This window comes from Panthera onca, chromosome F2 (genome assembly GCF_046562875.1).
Source record: "Panthera onca isolate mPanOnc1 chromosome F2, mPanOnc1 haplotype 2, whole genome shotgun sequence".
Taxonomy (NCBI): Eukaryota; Metazoa; Chordata; class Mammalia; order Carnivora; family Felidae; genus Panthera; species Panthera onca.
In genome coordinates, this window is record NC_138356.1 from 17,874,898 (window position 1) to 17,894,396 (window position 19,499).

The 19,499-nt window shown below is 37.9% G+C and overlaps 1 protein-coding gene and 1 non-coding gene across 15 annotated transcripts in view; both read left to right on the forward strand.

Annotated features, from left to right (window-relative positions):
- Positions 1-19,499, forward strand: part of CSPP1 (centrosome and spindle pole associated protein 1) — a 154,168-nt gene that overhangs the window by 18,267 nt on the left and 116,402 nt on the right. The gene's annotated exons all lie outside the window — the stretch shown is intronic.
- On the forward strand, positions 9,028-9,156 carry LOC132664887 (small nucleolar RNA SNORA31). Its single transcript, XR_009603888.3, has one exon. It is a non-coding gene; the product is annotated as a small nucleolar RNA SNORA31 (small nucleolar RNA).

The following is a 19,499-nucleotide window of genomic DNA, read 5'->3' on the forward strand; positions in this document are numbered from 1 at the left end:
CTAAAAATTAATTGAAAAACTTGCATGGAATTTGTGTCTGTGTGAGAGGGAAATGTGTTAATTGAATAAAAATGGTGGACTTTTATTTAAAAAATCAAAGGGATGCTTAGAGGATACAAAATGTAATTTGGTGAATGACCATTTTAATTATTGGTTACCCTATTACAATTGGGCAGAAGTTAATATATTGCAACTATACTAAGTCTTTGATTATGGTTTGTTATGAAAATATTTAGAAATTTTTTATTGAAGTATAAATAACATAGTGTTCTATTAATTTCAGGTATGCAATATATTGATTCAACAATTTTGTACATTACTCACCATGATAAGTATAGTCACCATATGACATTATTGTAGTATTACTGACTATTCCCCATACTGTATTTTTCATCTTTGTGACTTACTTTTGACTGGAAATTTGGATTTTTATCTATTTTACCCACCACCCTCATCCATCTCACCTCTGGCAACCACCAGTTTATTTGCTGTGTTTAAGAGTCTTTTTTTCTTCTGTTTGTTTGTTTTGTTTTTTAGATTCACATGTAAGTGAAATCATATGGTATTTTTCTCTGACTTATTTCACTTAGCACAATACTCTCTAGGTCCATCCATGTTGCAAATGGCAAGATCTTATTTATTTATTTGTTTTTAAATTTTTTTTAACGTTTATATATTTTTGAGAGAGAGAGAGAGACAGAGTGTGAGTGGGGGAGGGGCAGAAAGGGAGGGAGAAATAGAATCTGAAGCAGGTTCCAGGTTCTGAGCTGTCAGCAGAGCCCGATGTGGGGCTTGAACCCACAAACTGTGAGATTGTGACCTGAGCTAAAGTCCGGAGCTTAACCCTCTGAGCCACCCAGGTGCCCCACAAGATCTTATTTTTTATGACTGAATAATATTCCATTCCATATATATATATCCGTATCTTCTTTATACATTGATGGACACTGGGTTGCTTCCGTATCTTGTTATTGTAAATAATACTGAAATAAGTTTAGGGGTGATATATCTTTTCAAATTGGTATTTTTGTTTTGTTTGTTAAATAACCAGTAATGAAATTACTGGATCATATGTTATATTTAGTTTTAATTTTGGGGGTAATCTCCATACTGATTTATACAGTGGTTACACCAATTTACATTCCCACAAACAGTTCATGAGCGTTCCTTTTTCTCCACATGTTCACCAACACTTGTTTATTGTGTTTATTTTGATTGTAGTTATTCTGACAGGTGTAAGGTTTTGATTTGCATTTCCCTGTGTATTAGTGATGTTGAGCATCTTTTCATCTGTCTGTTAGTCACCTTTATGTCTTCTTTGGAAAAGTGTTCATGTCTTCTCATTTTTTAACCAGATTATTTGTTCTTTTTGTGTTGTGTAAGGTCTTTATATATTTCAGAAAGTAAGTCTCTTACTGGGTGAATCATTTATAAATGTCTTCTATTCAGTGGGTTGTCTTGTTTTTTTGATGGTTTCCTTTGCTGTGCAAAAGGTTTTTATTTTAGGGTATTCCCAGTATTTTAGTTTTGCTCTTGTTTTTTTGCCTCAGGAAGCATATATAGAAAAATGATGATAAGACCAGTGTCAGAGAGATTGTTGCCTGTGTTTTCTTCTAGGACTTTTATGGTTTTAGATCTCACCTTTAGGTCTTAATCCATTTTGAGTTTATTTTTGTGTATAGGGTAAGAAAGTCATCCACTTTCATTCTTTTGCATTTAGCTGTCCTATATTCCCAACACTATTTATTGAAGACATTATCTGTTCCCTATTGTATATTTTTGACTCTTTTGTCATATATCTATATACATATTTTTAAGTATGTATGTACTCAGCATGGAGCCCAGTGTGGGGCTTGAACTCATGACCTTGAGATCAAGACCTGAGCTGAGACCAAGAGTTGGACACTCAACTGACTGAGCAACCCAGGCACCTCTCTTTTGTCATAAATTGACCATTTAAGTGTGGGCTTCCTTCTGGATGCTCTATTCTTTTGCATTTATCTATGTGTCTATTTTTGTACCAGTACCTTACAGCTTTGTAGTATATCTTGAAATCTGGGATTGTGATACCTTCAGCTTTGTTTTTCTTTCTCAAGTTTGCTTTGACTCTTCAGGATCATTTATTTTATTTTAAATACAAATGAGTTTATTTTTTCTGTTTCACTGTTTAAGTTCTACTTAACTAACATACAGTGCAATATTCGTTTCAGGAATAGAATTCACTACAACACCCAGTGCTCATCATAACAAGTGTCCTCCTGATAACCATCACCCATCTGGTCCATCCCTCACCCACCTCCCTCCATCAACCCTCAGTTTGTTCTCTATCTTTAAGAGTCTCCTGGGTGACTCAGTTTATTAACTGTCTGACTCTTGATTTCGGCTCACACCATGGTGTCACGTTTAGTGGGTTTGAGCCCCATGTGGGGTTCTGCACTGACAGTGTGGAGCCTGCTTGGAATTCTCTCTCTTTCTGCCTGCCATGCCTCCCCCCCTCCCCACCCCCCGAATAAATAGACTTAAAAAAAATTTAAGAAAGAGTCTCTTACGGTTTGTTTCCCTCCCTCCTTCTCTCTTTCTCTCTTTCTCTCTTTCTCTCTCTACCCCCCATATATTCATCTGTTTTGTTTCTTAAATTCCACATGAGTGAATTCATATGGTATTTGTCTTTCTCTGACTGACTTAGTTTGCTTATCTTAATATACTCCAGCTCCATCCATCTTGTTACAAATGGCAAGATTTCATTCTTTTTGATGGCTGAGCAATATTCCATTGTGTGTGTCTGTGTGTGTGTGTGTGTCTGTATATACATACATCACAGCTTCTTCATCTGTTTAGCAGTTGATGGACCCTTGGGCTCTTTCCATAGTTTGGCTATTGCTGGTAATGCTGCTATAAACATCGGAGTGCATGTACCGCTTTGAATCAATATTTTTGTATCCTGTGGGTAAATACCTAGTAGTACACTTGCTGGATTGCAGGGTAGTTCTATTTTTAACCTTATGAGGAACCTCCATACTGATCTCCAGAGTAGCTGCACCAGTTTGCATTCCCACCAACAGTGCAAGAGGGTTCCCCTTTCTTCACATCCTTGCCAACACCTGTTGTGTCTTGTGTTTGTTTTTTTTCTTTTTAAATGTTTATTTAGTTTAGAGAGTGAGCGAGTAAGCAGGGGAGGTGCAGAGAGAGAGAGGGAGACAGAGGATCTCAGGCAAGCTCTGCGATGTCAACACAGAGCCTGACGTGGGGCCTGAACTCATGAACTGACATCATGACCTGAGTGCCAAAATCAAGAATTGGTCACATAACTGACTGAGCTACCCAGGTACCCCTTGTGTTGTTAATTTTAGCCATTCTGACAGGTGTGAGGTGGTATTTTATCATGGTTTTGATTTGCATTTCATGTTCAAGGTCTTTCTGAATTTAAGTACTGTATTATATTTTGGTTAAACTTGTTTATCTCCAAGGACCTCAATTTCCTTATCTTTAATATAAAAACGTTGGGTTGTCTTCTCACCCTAAAGTTTTATGAAGTGAAATTTTGATTATTGCAAAAAATAATTTTTTAAGCTTAATAGTAGATTTTCTTATACAGTAAGGTTAGACAGAATCACTGTGGCATTCTGGGTTACAACTTCCTTTGGATTGTACCTGTCCTGTCTTTGTGACCTGGCACAGGTTATTTAAGCTCTCTCTTGCCTTATCTTAGTAATTGGCATCTATTTTAAAAAGTTACTGTGGCAGGAAAAGCTGACTGGCACATAAGTGGTGCATGATAAACATTTACTTTGTGATCTCCTATTTTTTTAAGTGTAGGTTTTGAGAATTATATTAAGAATTTAAGAGTTATTTTTTATTACATGCACAAATGATTGAGAGTTCAGAGCACCTGGGTGGCTCAGTTGGTTGAGCGTCGGACTTCAGCTCAGGTCATGATCTCACAGTTTGTGGGTTTGAGCCCCGCATCAGGTTCTGTGGTGACCGCTTGCTCAGAGCCTGGAGCCTGCTACAGATTCTGTGTCTTCTTCTCTCTCTGCCCCTCCCCTGCTCACGCTTTGTCTCACTCTGTTTCTCAAAAATAAATGTAAAAATAAAAATAAAAAAATAAAAAAACAAATGATTGAGACTTTAAAGTCTAATTTCAAGGGGCACCTGGGTGGTTCAGTTGGTTAAGCTTTCGGCTCTTGCTTTTGGCTCAGGTTATGATCTTGAGGTTCATGAGATCGAGCCCCTTGGTGGGCTTGGGTTCAGGCTCGGGCTCGAACTAGGCCTTGGTGCTGACAGCGTGGAGCCTGCTTGGGATGCTCTCTCACCCTCTCTGCCCCTCTCTAGCTGACGTTCTCTCTCAACTATGCCTTCTTTTCATTTCATATACTCTCTGACTGACCTCATCCACTCAAAGATTTTATATGCTATCAGTCTGTTCATAACTGATAAGTCTGTATTCCAATCCTGATTTTTTAAAATTGAACTCCAGGGGCGCCTGGGTGGCTCAGTCGGTTAAGCGACCGACTTCAGCTCAGGTCATGATCTCGCGGTCCGTGAGTTCAAGCCCCGCATCGGGCTCTGGGCTGATGGCTCAGAGCCTGGAGCCTGCTTCCGATTCTGTGTCTCCCTCTCTCTCTGCCCCTCCCCCATTCATGCTCTGTCTCTCTCTGTCTCAAAAATAAATAAAACGTAAAAAAAAAAAATTAAAAAAAAAAAATAGAATTGAACTCCAGACCCATATACCTAATTTCCTATTGGATATCTGTACTTGGATGTCATGGCCTCACAAGTAACATGTGCAAAATTACCTTGATTCTTCTCAAACTTCCTGGTACTCCAGTGAGATAGCTGGCTACCTCGTCATCCTTGACCTCTGTGTTCCCTTTGCCTCCCACAGCAAGTAATTACACAAGTCTGGTTGATTCTACTACCTAAATTTAAAAATAAATTTACCTTTCTCTAATCCCATAAACATTGTTTTATGTGGGCTTATGTTGTCTCTCATCAGATTTTTTTCTAGTGTTCTTTTTGGTTTCTGGTCTAACCTCCCCAGCCCCCCAACTAAGTCTCTGCACTGCCCTTTAATGTCCTTTCAAAAAACATCTAGAATCATGTTAGTCTTTGCTTCAAACCCTTAATGTATTCTTGTTTCCTGTATAATTTTATCCTTTTATTCTTTTTCCCAGATTGTGTGGCTCTTCATGCTTTGTGTTTCTGTCACATTGGTTTTCCCCATAAAGTGTAATTTTGAACTTATTCAGCTCTCTTGTATTGCAGTGGTATGCCAGCTTGCCTGCCATTGTATATTTGCTACTTAGCACAGTGCCTGGCACTTCAGTGTTTAAGGAAAATATTTTTAAAAAATGTTTGCTTATTTATTTTGAGAGAGAGAGAACATGTGCAGACATGAGCTGGGGAGGGGCAGGGGCGGGGGGAGAGAATCCCAAGCAGGCTCTGTGCTGTCAGTGCCTAGGCTAAGCCTGAGTCCAGTGCGGGGCTTGATCTCATGAACCATGAGATCATGACCTGAGACTAAACCAAGAGTGGAAGCTTAATCAGCTGAGCCACCTAGGCACCCCTTAAGATATTTTGAATAAATGAAGGTCCCCATTGCAAAAATAAACTATTCTGTTGGGTATGTAGAATTGAATTTTCATGGAATGTTTCTTTTGTTGCCAACTGAAACAATTATTATTTATTTATTTTAAAAAATTTTTTTAATGTTTATTTCTGAGACAGACAGAGCATGAGTGGGGGAGGGGCAGAGAGAGAGGGAGACACAGAATCAGAAGCAGGCTCCAGGCTCTGAGCTGTCAGCACAGAGCCCGACACGGGGCTCGAACTCAGAAACCATGAGATCATGATCTGAGCTGAAGTTGGTCGCTCAACTGACTGAGCCACCCATGCGCCCCTGAAACAATTATTTTGATGCACATTGAATCTTATTAAAGAATAATATATAATTTGACTAATTTTATAGCTTATCAGCATTCAGTTACTGACTTCTTGCTTGAATAATTTTGGTCTTAAAATTAGACCAAATGCACGTGAAAAGATGTTCAACATCACTAGTCGTTAGGGAAATGCAAATTAAAACTACAAAGAGATCATGTCATGCTTGTTACATTGGCCGTCATCAAAAAGACAGAAATAAAAGGGGGCACATGGGTGGCTCAGTTGGTTAAGTGTCTGAATCTTGATTTTGGCTTAGGTCATGATCTCATGGTTTGTGGGATCGAGCCCTGTGGTGGGCTCTACGCTTGGGATTTTTTTCTCTCCCTCTCTCTCTACCCCTTCCCTGCATGCATGCACTCTCTCTTTCTCAAAATAAAGAAATAAACTTAAGAAAATGATTAAAAAAAAAAAAGACTGAGTTAACAAATGCTGGCATGGAACCCTTGCACACTGTTGGTGGGTTGAAGACATTATGCTCAGTGAAGTAAGTCAGAGAAAGAAAAGATAATGTATGATCTCACATGTGGAATCTAAACAGAAAACAAAACCAAACTCAGAAAAAAAGATCAGACATGTGGTTTCCAGAGGTGAAGAAGGGTGGAGGTAGGATAGATTGTTGGAAGGTGGTCAAAAGGTACTTATAATGGTCAAAAGGTACTTATAATGTATATAAGTACTAGGGAAATAATGTACAACATGATGATTTTAGCTAATATTGCTCTGTAATCTATAGGAAATATGTTGAAAGTAAGTCCTAAGAGTTCTCATCAAAAGGAATAAGCTTTTCTTTTTTTCTTGCCTTTTCATTTTATCTATACACGCAGATGGATGTTAGCAGAACCTATTTGGTAATTATTCTATAATATATATAAATCAAATAATCAAGCTATATGCCTTAAACTTACACAGTGATATATGTCAATTATTTCTCAATAAAACTGGAAAGAACACCAAATACGTAGTTTTTCACAGTGGGAAAATGGAAAATAATTTGGCAATGGAGAGTTTTCTCACATGGTCTCAGATAGGACTTATAACACAAACTGGTCTAAAAAAGGTCATATTTAGAAATTACATATTCAGTGAAATATATTTGACACCATACTTTGAATAAGTAATTAAGCATAGTAGTTATCAGTAATATACTGGCAATATTCGTTTTAGCCAGTGAAAATATACTGATAGCTCATAGTACAGCTATCATAAGCATTTTCTGATTTTTTGTAAATGCATTTGTGTTAGTGGTAATATTTATGGGTAATGCTTATCCACATGGCTCATTCTTGCATTCTCATTGTATATCTCTCACAAAAGTATTTGAGAGGCATTACAGTGACTTCTAACACCAGCTACCCAGAGTTGGACCAAACTTCACAGATTAAGGGCACAGCCCTCCACAAGACTTCTCTTATTTTAGACATCAGCTGCTAGTATCGGGGTCCTCAAGCCATCCTCTATTCTGGCTATAAATATGGGGTTTCCATTACACTGTCAAATGTGATAAATCACTAAAATGACTTACAGAACTCAGGAAAGTGCTATACTTAATGATTACAGTTGTATTGTAGCGTAATGCTACAAATCAGAACCAGCCAAAGGGGGCAGTGTGTAGCATGTGGTCTGGGAGGGTCCAAATGTAGCTTTTACCAGTCTCAGGGATGTATCACCCCCCTGGCACGTCACTACTGTTGTGCCACTCTCACCTGAGTTTCAGTGTATGGAGTTTTTATTGATACTGCATTGCCTTTGTGGCTCAGACTCCATACTCCCAACTTTCCCCAGAGATCTGGCTGATGTCAGATGGCTTAGAGGTCTAACCCTCTTAATCACATCTTTCTGGTGTGGTCTTTCTGGTGTGACCAGCTTCCATCTATGTCATCTCTTCAGCTAAACTATAGAGGAGCTCACCGTGAGTTAGCATATTAGCATAAACTATTGGATATGGGTCGCAGAACCTACCATGAATAACAAAAACACTCCCATCACTTGGAATATTCCAAGGATTTAGAAGTTACCTCCCAGGAACCAGAAATAAAGGCTAGCAAAATTCTTTATTCTATGTAGCATGTACATGGCTTACTCTATATAAGCTGATAAAATTATGTCCTTTGTAAGGACTTTGTTAGAATAACTCAGGTTTAGTGAAATATGAGAGCTAGCTGAAAACGATCTATAAAAGCAAATTGTATTTTCTATCTTCCTACACCATTTCTAGGCATATTAATCATTTTATAATTAAAAGAAATTCAACTTTTACTAACTCATTATTTAATAACTATTACTGTTAAGAAATGCTTTCACTAACTTTTAAAAAAAATTTTTAAAATTTATTTTTGAGAGAGAGATAGAGTGTGAGCAGGGGTGGGGCACACAGAGAGAGAGAGGGAGACAGAATCTGAAGCAGGCTCAAGGCTCTCAGCTGCCAGCACACAGCCCAATGCAGGTCTCGAACTCACAAATTGTGAGATCGTGACCTGAGCTGAAGTCAGTTAACTTTTAAGTCATTAACTTTTTAAGTGTAGATCTATGTACTTCAGTTAAATTTCATCTTTCTCTTTTCTCTTTCTTAGAGAAGTTGAGTGTTTTACCTTAGGTTGAGCATTATTGCTTTGATTTTAACGCTTTATATCCTGGAAGACATTTTTAATAGTTGACATAATACAGCCAGTATTTTCAACATTGTTTTTTATATACATATTTTTGACCCAACATCCGTAGATAGATACTACATTGCTTTTGAAATGTATTATCTGGTTCAAATGGTGAATATAAAAAGCATTGCTTTATTTTGAGTTTTATAAAAAGAATTTTATATTAAGTAAAATTTGCATATGGCAAAATGATTTTAAAGAGTACAAAACAATATAACATGGAAATTGTGACCCTCCCAACCCTGTTGTCCAGTCTCTCTTGATAAGCAGTATCTTGTATATAATTTCATGATTAGACTGTATACGTGTGTATATAGCCCTTTCTTCTTTTCCATGTGGTAGCTTAGATCCTGTTCTCTTTTTGAAAATACTACCTTTGTGATTTATAGTATGGGGACATAGCCATAACCTTTCGAGATTAAAAAGCAATGGAATGCATCTATTTGACAGACCTGGAGCAGTTACTGTCTGCTGCTAAGGTTTTTATTGCAGATGCAAGAAAAAGTTGTCCTTACCCTTCTGTCTAATTGTGGCAGCTGTGATTGAATGGGGGAATATAGGGGGAAACATGATAATACAGGGGGAAACATGGGGAGAGAATTTTGCAGCTCAGAAATAACTTGTAAATAGTGAAGACCCTGTTATACTCTAAAAAGGAAACTGAAATTTGAGTTAAAAGGGGCAGCCTAGACTTGGGCATAAAACTGAATTAAACAGGCTTTATCTCTGGGTGAAAAGAAAGTTCATTGTATACCAAACTGGTACGTGTGGTGCATATAGAAGGTGTTATATAGCACTTATTATGTTATATTAAAACTGTATGCCTGCTTGTTTACTGTCTAGATGCTGTACCTTTGGGCAAAAACTTATGTATCTGTTTATCTCCCCAAGACCAGCAAACTATCTGGCACATGGGTGATGCTTAGTATGTTACATGAAGACTTACTGAGTATGTGTCTTGGAAGAGAGGTTGGCTTTTAAATGTAGCAATGTTGAAACTTTATTAAAAAAAACAAAATTCATAGAGGGAAGAAATCAATTGTGAAATTTAATATTTTCTGGCACGTGGGTGGTTTAGTTTGTTAAGCATCCACCTTTGGCTTAGATCATGATCTCATGGTTCATGAGTTCGAGCCCTGTGTTGGGCTCTGTGCAGATGGCTCAGAGCCTGGAACCTGCTTCGGATTCTGTCTCTCCCTCTCTGTCTGCCCTCCCCTGCTCATATGCTGTTTCTTTCTGTCTCTCTAAGTAAGTAAACAACAACAAAAAAAGAAATTTAATATTTTCGATAAGTTATTTGATAAAATTTCACTAATTAAAAGAAACATGAAAAACAAATTCCTATCAAATCTCATTAATTTGATAAGAATAAGATGTTAGATTAAGTTTAGATAAATTTTACTTCAAATTCAGCAATTAAAAAAAAAGTCACTGTATTTGTCAGGGTTCTTCAGAGAACCAATAGGGGGTGTGTGTGTGTGTGTGTGTGTGTGTGTGTGTGTGTGTGTGTGTATGTGTGTAAGTAAGTAAGTAAGTGTATATTTAAGGAATTGGCTTGTGATTATATGGAGGCTGGAAAGTCTAATATCTGCAAGGTAAGCCGCAAAACTCGTGACCCAGGGAAGAGGTGATGTTGCAGTTCTAAGTCTGAAGTTGTCTGTTGGCAGAATTCCTTCTCACTTGAGGAAGGTCAGTCTTTGTTAAGGCCTTCCACTGATTGGATGAGGCCCAGTCACATTATGGAGGGCAGATTGCTTTAGTCAAAGTCTACTAATTTAAATGTTTATCTCACCTGAAAAACATTCTTACAGAAATATCCATAGTAATGTCTTTTTAAAAACGTTTATTTTGGCGTCGGGCTCTGGGCTTATGGCTCGGAGCCTGGAGCCTGTTTCCGATTCTGTGTCTCCCTCTCTCTCTGCCCCTCCCCCGTTCATGCTCTGTCTCTCTCTGTCCCAAAAATAAATAAAAAACGTTGAAAAAAAAAAAATTAAAAAAAAAAAAAAAAAAGGGGCGCCTGGGTGGCGCAGTCGGTTAAGCGTCCGACTTCAGCCAGGTCACGATCTCGCGGTCCGTGAGTTCGGGCCCCGCGTCGGGCTCTGGGCTGATGGCTCGGAGCCTGGAGCCTGTTTCCGATTCTGTGTCTCCCTCTCTCTCTGCTCCTCCCCCGTTCATGCTCTGTCTCTCTCTGTCCCAAAAATAAATAAAAAACGTTGAAAAAAAAAATTAAAAAAAAAATGTTTATTTTGGGAGAGAGGAGTGGCAGAAAGAGAGGGAGAGAGAGAATCCCAAGCAGGCTCTGTTCTGTCAGCACACACAAAGCCTGTCTCAGGTCTGCATCTCACGAACCACGAGATCATCACCTGAATGGAAACCAAGAGTCACACACTTAACTGACTGAGCCGCCTAGGCACCCCTCCATAATGTTTGGCCAACTATCTGGGCAACATGGCCTAGCCAAGTGGACATATAAAATTAACCATCATAGTCACTACTGAAATCTTTTCTTTTCCTGACTTTGTTGACAAGTGGCATAGAAATAATGTTAAAAATTAAATGCAAGTAGAATTTCACGTAACTGTTAGCACTAATAAATCTTTAGTGTTTGTTGGCTTAACTAATATTGCAAGTGTATTGTTATGCCAACAAGTTGGACACCTTAGACAAAATTGATAAATTCCTAGAAAGTCCCAAATTACTGAAACTGATTCAAGAAGAAATGCAAAATCTAAATAGATCTCTAACATGTAAAGAAATTGAATTCTTCATTAAAAATCTTTCACAAAGGAAAGCCCAGGCATGGATGACTTCATTGATGAATTCTACCAAACATTTAAAGAGGAAATAATACCAGTACTTGATAAACTTAAAAGAGAAATGCACACTTCCCAACACATTTTGTGAGGCTAGTATTATCCTGATATCAAGGCCAGATAAAGTTTCCACAAGAAAATTACAAAGCAGTATGTGTTAGGAATATAGATGTAGAAATCCTAAACAAAATGTTAACAGATTGAAACTAGCAACATATAAAAATGATTATACACTCTGGCCAGGTGAGCTTTATCATAGTAGTGCAAGTTTTTAGTTTTAACATGTCTAAATTAATACACCAGATTAATAGAGTTAAGGGCAAAAAGCACATGATTATCTCAATAATCGCAGAAAAAGTATTTGACAAATCCAACACTGATTTATTATAAAAACTGTCAACAAACTAGGAATAAAAGATTTTGATTTCTGAAGAAGGACATCTATGAAAAACCTACCGCCAACATCCTACATAATGTTTATGACTGTCAGCTTTCCTTACAAGGAACAAGACAGGAATGTGTATTCTTATCACCTCATTCAACTTTGTACTGAAAGTTCTAGCCAGCGTGATGAAAAAATACAATAAATAAAAGGCATCAAGGTTAAGAAGAAAAACTGCCCTTGTTTGCAGATGACATAATTCTGTTTGGAGAAAATTCTAAGAATCTACAAAAAAGCTATTAGAATTAATAAATGAGCTTAGGAAGTTAACAGAATATGAGATCAATAAAAAAATATGTAAGCTGTTTTGGTTATATATTAGAACAATCTGGAAATCTTTATTGAACAGTTTCATTTGCAGTAGCAACAAATAGAATAAAATATAGTTGACCCTTGAACAGCAGGAGTTTGAACTGGGCGCGGTGGGGGCAGGGGTTCTATTTATACGTGGATTTTTTTCAGTAAATATGAGAAATGTTTTTGGAGATTTGTGACAATTTGAAAAATTTCACAGATGAACCTTTTAGCCTAGAAATATTGAAAAAAATTAAGAAAGGTGTATTGTGAATGTTAAAAATATGTGGATACTAGTCTATTTTATCATTCATTGTCTTAAAATGTATACAGATCTATTAAAAGTTAAAAGTTATCAAAATTATGCCCTGAACACAGACTGTATATGGTGTCATTTGTAGTCAAGAGAAATGTAGGGGCACCTGGGTGGCTCAGTTGGTTAAGTATCTGACTCTTGATTTTGGCTCAGGTCATGATCTCATAGTTCGTGATTTTGGAACCCTTTGTTGGGCTCTGTGTTGACAGCATAGTCTACTTTGGCTTTTTCTCTCTCCTGCGCAGAGTATGTGCACTCTTTCAAATGCAAGAGAAAGAAATGTAAATAAATATCAAGATGCACTATTAAATCATAACTGTGTACAATTAACTGTAGTACATACTGTTGTACTGTAATAATTTTGTATCTACCTTCTATTGCTGTTGTGATGAGCTCAAGTGTTGGGAGTATCCACTTAAAAAACCATGTGATGCTGGGGTGCCTGGCTGGCTCATTTGGAAGAGCATGCAATTCTTTTTTTTTTTTTTAATTTTTTTTTTAACGTTTATTTATTTTTGAGACAGGGAGAGACAGAGCATGAACAGGGGAGGGTCAGAGAGAGGGAGACACAGAATATGAAGCAGGCTCCAGGCTCTGAGCTGTCAGCGCAGAGCCCGACGCGGGGCTAGAACTCACGGACTGCAAGATCATGACCTGAGCCGAAGTCGGCCGCCCAACCGACTGAACCACCCAGGCGCCCCAGAGCATGCAATTCTTGATACTGGGTTATGAGTTCTAGCCCCACACTGAGTGTAGAGATTACTTAAATAAATTAAAAAAAAAAAAAAAAAGCCATGTGATGCTGATCATCTCTTGAGAAGGCAGTTCATCTTCAATAAATGATGTATTGCGGTACAAAGTGATCTCTTTTGTGATTTTCTCATGTTTTTGTGTTTAGTGCAATGTTGTAAACTGAGTTACACCATGGGACCCAAACAAAATGCCTCTTGTGATGCTGGGAGTGCTCCCAAGAAGCAGAGAAAAGTCATATTACAAGAAAAAATTGAATTGCTTGATATGTAGATTAGGGTCTGCAGCTATGGTTGCCTGCCATTTCAAGATAAAAGAATCTAATGTAAGAACCATTGTTAAAAGGAAAGAAAGAAAAGGAAAGGAAATTCATGAAGCTGTGCTAGGTCAGTGGGTATGAAAACCCTGCACTTTCTGTGAAATGCCTTTTCATCTTATATTGAAAATGGGCTTTTATGTGGATGCAGGATTGCTATAAGAAAGTCACACCTATAAACACTACTATGATTTGAGAAAAAGAAAAATACTACCATGATTTGTGACAACTTAAAAGTAAAAGGAAGGTGAAGAATCTAAAGGTGGAGAATTTAATGGCAAAAAGAGGTGGTTTGATAATTTTGGAAAGAGGTTTAACTTAAATAATCAAGATAACAGGAGAAGCAGCTTCTGCTGATGAAGAGGCAGCAGACAGGTTTCTAGGTAGCACTAAGAAAATCACTGAGGAGAAAGGATATTTGTCTGAACAGGTTTTAAGGCAGATGAAGATGTCCTATTCTAAAAAAAAAAAAAAAAAAAAAAAGAAAAAGAAATAGTGCCATAAAGGACATTTGTTAGTAAGAAAAAAAAGCGAGCACCAGGATTTAAGGCAGGAGGGGCTAGGCTAACCATACTGTTTTGCGCAAATGCATTTGGGTTTATGATCAGGACTGCCTTTACATTTAAAGCTGCTAATCTTTGAGTCTTGAAGGGAAAAGATAAACACCAGCTACCAGTCTTTTGGTTGTATGGCAAGAAGGGCTAGACAATAAGAACTTTTTTTCTAGATTGATTCCATTGATGTTTGTGCTTTGTTCCTGGTATCACTATCTGTTGATGTTGGACAAGGCCCCTGGCTACCCAGAACCCCATGAGTTCAACACTGAAGGTGTAGAAGTGGCCTTCTTGCTCCCAAACACAACATCTTTAATTCAGCTTCTAAATCAGGGAGTTGTATGAACCTTTATAGCTCATTACATATGGTACTGCATGGAAAGGATTGTCAACACTGTGGAAGAGAACCCTGATAGGATTGAAGATGTCATTGTTGTTCTAGTAAAAGCCATCAAGCCCCCAACAATAAACTCCTGGTGGAGAAAACTATTCATCACAATACATAAGAATGGGAAAAGGCAGCCATATGTATAAGATTCACGTATGTTTATATGTATGTGTACATAAAATTTACATATCCGTGAGAAAAAGACTGAAAATCTAAAAAGACTGAAATCTGAAAATGGACAAAACACTTGGTTGGCTATTCTTAAAAGAGGGAAATCCAAATGCATTGAGAAGGTGCTCGGCATCATTAGTCATTAGGAAAATACAAATTGGAACTACAGTAAGACATCATTACACACAGGTATGATGTCTTATATTTAAAGAACTTACAGAACCAAGAGTGGGCAAGTGGCTGGTAGGAATGGATAATAATGCAACTTGGAAAAACTGGCAATCTCAACTAAACCCTGTGACCTTATCCAGTGACCCAACAATTCTGCTCCTAGGAATATAGCCAAGAGAAATACATGTGTCCACTGAAAGACGTGTACAAGAACGTCAATGGAATTTTGTTTATAATAGTGCTCTCCCCACCCTCCCAAACAGCATGAATAAGCTCAAATGCCTGATAACAGGATGGATTAAAAAAAGTTGTACTGTATTCATACAATGAGAGAAGACACAAAGTGAAAAGAATGAACCACTGCTGCATATAGCTGCGTGGCTAACTCTGATGGACATAACATTGAGTGAAAGAAGTAAAATGCAAAAGATGACAAGCTTTTTATTTGAGGTTCAAGAAACAGATCCAGTACATCCACACTGATAGAAGTCTGAATACTTGTGAACTCTGGGAGGGAGTGTTAATGGGGAAGGAGCATAAGTGTGCCTTCTGAGGTGTAAAGAAATAGTTTTAATGAGTGCATATGTTTGAACAAACTCCTTGAGCATTATACTTAAGGTTGTACTTTTTGCTGTACATACAGTATTCCTCAACTTTAAAAAATTGGGCTTCTGGGAGAAAGTTTTCTTTGATTTCCATAGTAGGATGTGCTTAAAATTAGTAGGTATTTTGGGATTTGACAGAAAATTTAGATTTTCTGATACTTTATACATTTGCAAGAGAAACCAAAAACCGTAATTTAAATTAAGAAAGATCCTAATATTTGAAAGGTCAGTAAAAATATTAAAGTTCAGGGGCGTCTGGGTCACTCAGTTGGTTGAGCGTTTGACTCTTGATTTCAGCTCAGGTCATGGTCTCATGGCTCCTGGGATTGAGCCCTGTGGAACTTGACTGGGATTCTCTCTCTCCCTTTCTCTCTGCCCCTCCCTTGTCCAATCCCCCTCACCCTCCCAAAATAAATAAATAAACAAAAAATTAAATGTATTAAAAACATTAAAGTCCACTATTCTTTCTGCTGTTGTTGCAGTTGTTGCTACTACTACCAAATAACCTATACTGAGCGCTTACTGTGTGTCAGATGCTGTACTGCATTCTTACCTAATTTAATTTGGAGTTGGAGTAAATGACATGTTCTTCTTTTGGGACTTCCATACTATCATGCCTCCTGTCCTCCCTATAACTTGACATCTTTGAAATTTACAACATTATAGTCTCTTGTACTCACTTGCTTTTTTTTTTTTTTTTTGAGATGGATAAAAAGACTATTATTCTTCAGTGTTAGCCCATTGCAATCGTGAATTTAATTACTTTTATTAAAAAATTTTTTTTAATGTTTATTTTTGAGAGAGAGAAAGAGAGAGAGCACAAGTAGGGGAGGAACAGAGAGAGAGGGAGACACAGAATCTGAAACAGGCCCCAGGCTCTGAGCTGTCAGCACAGAGCCCGATGCGGGGTTCAAACCCACAAACGGCGAGATCGTGACCTGAGCCGAAGCCGGACGCTCAACCGACTGAGCCACCCAGGCTCCCCTATTTTTATTTTTTTAAATTTACATCCAAGTTAGTTAGCATATAGTGCAACAATGATTTCAGGAGTAGATTCCTTAATGCCCCTTACTCATTTAGCCCATCCCACAGCCTCTCCAGTAACCCTCTGTTTGTTCTCCATATTTAAGAGTCTTTTATGTTTTATCCCCCTCCCTGTTTTTATATTATTTTTGTTTCCCTTCCTTTATGTTCATCTGTTTTGTCTCTTAAAGTCCTCATATGAGTGAAGTCATATGATATTTGTCTTTCTCCAACTGACTAATTTCACTTAGCATAATACCCTCCAGTTCCATCCATGTAGTTGCAAATGGCAAGATTTCATTCTTTTTGATTGCTGCATAATACTCCATTGTATATATATACCACATCTTCTTTATCCATTCATCCATCGATGGACATTTGGGCTCTTTCCATCCTTTGGCTATTGTTGATAGTGCTGCTATAAACATGGGAGTGCATGTGCCCCTTCGAAACAGCATATCTGTATCCCTTGGATAAATACCTAGTAGTGCAATTGCTGGGTCATTGGGTAGTTCTATTTTTAATTTTTTGAGGAACCTCCATACTGTTTTCCAGAGTGGCCACACCAGTTTGTCTTCCCACCAGCAGTGCAAAAGAGATCCTCTTTCTCCACATCCTCACCGATATCTGTTGCCTGAGTTGTTAGCCATTCTGACAGGTGTGAGGTGGTATCTCATTGTGGTTTTGATTTGTATTTCCCTGATGATGAATGATGTTGAGCATTTTTTCATGTGTCGGTTGGCCATCTGGATGTCTTCTTTGGAGAAGTGTCTATTCATGTCTTTTGCTCATGTCTTCACTGGATTATTTATTTTTTGGGTGTTGAGTTTGATAAGTTCTCTATAGAGTTTGGATACTAATCCTTTGTCTGATATGTCATTTGCAAATACCTTCTCCCATTCTGTTGGTTATCTTTTGGTTTTGCTGATTGTTTCCTTCACTGTGCAGAAGCTTTTTATTTTGATGAGGTCTCAATAGTTCATTTTTGTGTTTGTTTCTCTTGCCTTGGGAGATATGTTGAGTAAGCAGTTGCTGTGGCCAAGGTCAAAGAGATTGGTGCCTGCTTTCTCCTTGAGGAATTTGATGGCCTCCTGTCTTACATTTAGGTCTTTCATCCATTTGAGTTTATTTTTGTGTGTGGTGTAAGAAAGTGGTCCAGGTTCATTTTGCTGCATGTCGCTGTCCAGTTTTCCCAGCACCATTTGCCCAAGAGACTGTCTTTATTCCATTGGATATTCTTTCCTGCTTTGTCAAAGATTAGTTGGCCATATGTTTGTGGGTCCATTTCTGGGTTCTCTCTTCTGTTCCATTGATCTGAGTGTCTGTTTTTATGCCAGTACGTACTGTCTTCATGATTACAGCTTTGTAATACAGCTTGACTTTAGTACCTCTTAAGTTTCTTGACTTCTTCATCTCATGATACTGTTTTCAGTTCCTCAGCTACCTACTCTAATTGTCATATCCCAGACTTATGTTGCCAGTAACTGAATTATAGTTGCAAATATTTTCTTTGATGACCACTTCCATTTTTTTTCCAGTTAATTTTATCTTGTACCCTGCCTCCAACAAATAGTCCAAGTAATTGACATTCCAAATAATGGACATTACTACGACCTACCATTGATTGATTCTACTCCCTTACGGACCTACTCTTTCATTATTTCCTTCCTTATGCAGTCTAAATTCTGTGGTCCAGTATATTGACTCCCTTGCACCCCCTCATCTTTCTTGCCTTTCTTTCCCTTTGTCTTATAAAGTACTGACTACTGATACAAGGTGGGTCCTCAATCCTGTTGGTGGTTCTACTAAATTTCCCTAATATTTGCTGTCTGACTCTACAAGGCAGCTGTTTTATCTTTTTCCTCTCTGTATAAATTCTATTCTCCAGTCCCCAGCCCATGGTTTTACTTTTTATTTCACTGCAAAAATCGAAGCAATTAGAATTTACCCTTATCTCCTTCCATCTGTCAGCCAACCCACACCTGTACCATATATTCTGCCTTGTCTTCTATTACCAGAGGTTGTCATTGTGCCTTAGACCAACTGCTTTACTTATATAGCATCTTGTCTTCCCTTTTGACTGAAAATACTATCACTTCATCAATTTTCTTCCTCATCTGAATCACAGATATTTTTCCTGTTAGATCATTTATTTCAGAATCTATGCATTGCTATAGTATCTCCTATTTTATAAAATCCTTTATGTTTCTCCAGCTACTGTCAATTTCTAGGTTCTTTTTAGCAAAAGTTAGAGTTGTCTATATTTATTATCTCCAAGTCCTTTCACCTTGGTCTCTGTCAAACTTGTCCGATCAGGCTTGCTTTTGTGCTGCTCACCCACAAAGATCAAGGTAATAGCCCATTACATAGCAACATTTAATGAGTGGTTCTCACATCTCATATTTTTTTCTTTCCTTTTTTTTTTTCCCAAAGATTTTATTTTGTTTTTAAGTAATCTCCACACCCAACATGGGGCTTAAACTCACAACGCTGAGATCAAGAGTTGCCCGCTTCACCGACTGAACCAGCCAGGTGCCCCTCAAATCTTGTATTTTTCAACTTAACTGCTTCACCTAACATCTTACCACTTCTAGAAGTATTTTCTTCACTTGGCTTCTAGAGTCTTCTGGTTTTCCTCTGCTTTTACTAGTTCCTCCTTGCATAGGAAAAAAGCAGGTCTGGGACTGACTATCCTTAGAAGGGCCTGGTTGCAAGGCTGATCTTTGGCTAGTATCTGGAACTTAGCTAGCAGACAATTCCCTATACTGACATAAAACTTACCTTAAATGATAAGGCTCATTGTGCCTAAATTTTATAAACCATGTGACTTATGCAGAGCACCTGCTTTCCTTTTGGGGAGTCTGGAATCTTGATATGTGCTAGACAAAGGGTGCCTGTCTGAACAGCTCCAAACAAACTATGGGCACTGAGTCTCTAATGAGCTTCACATATGTTGTCAGAATTTGTTGCTGGAAGAATTAAGCATGTTCTATGTGATTCCATTGGGGAAGAACTGTAATTATGAGTATAATGCATCCTGTGAATCTTTCTAGTGAATCACC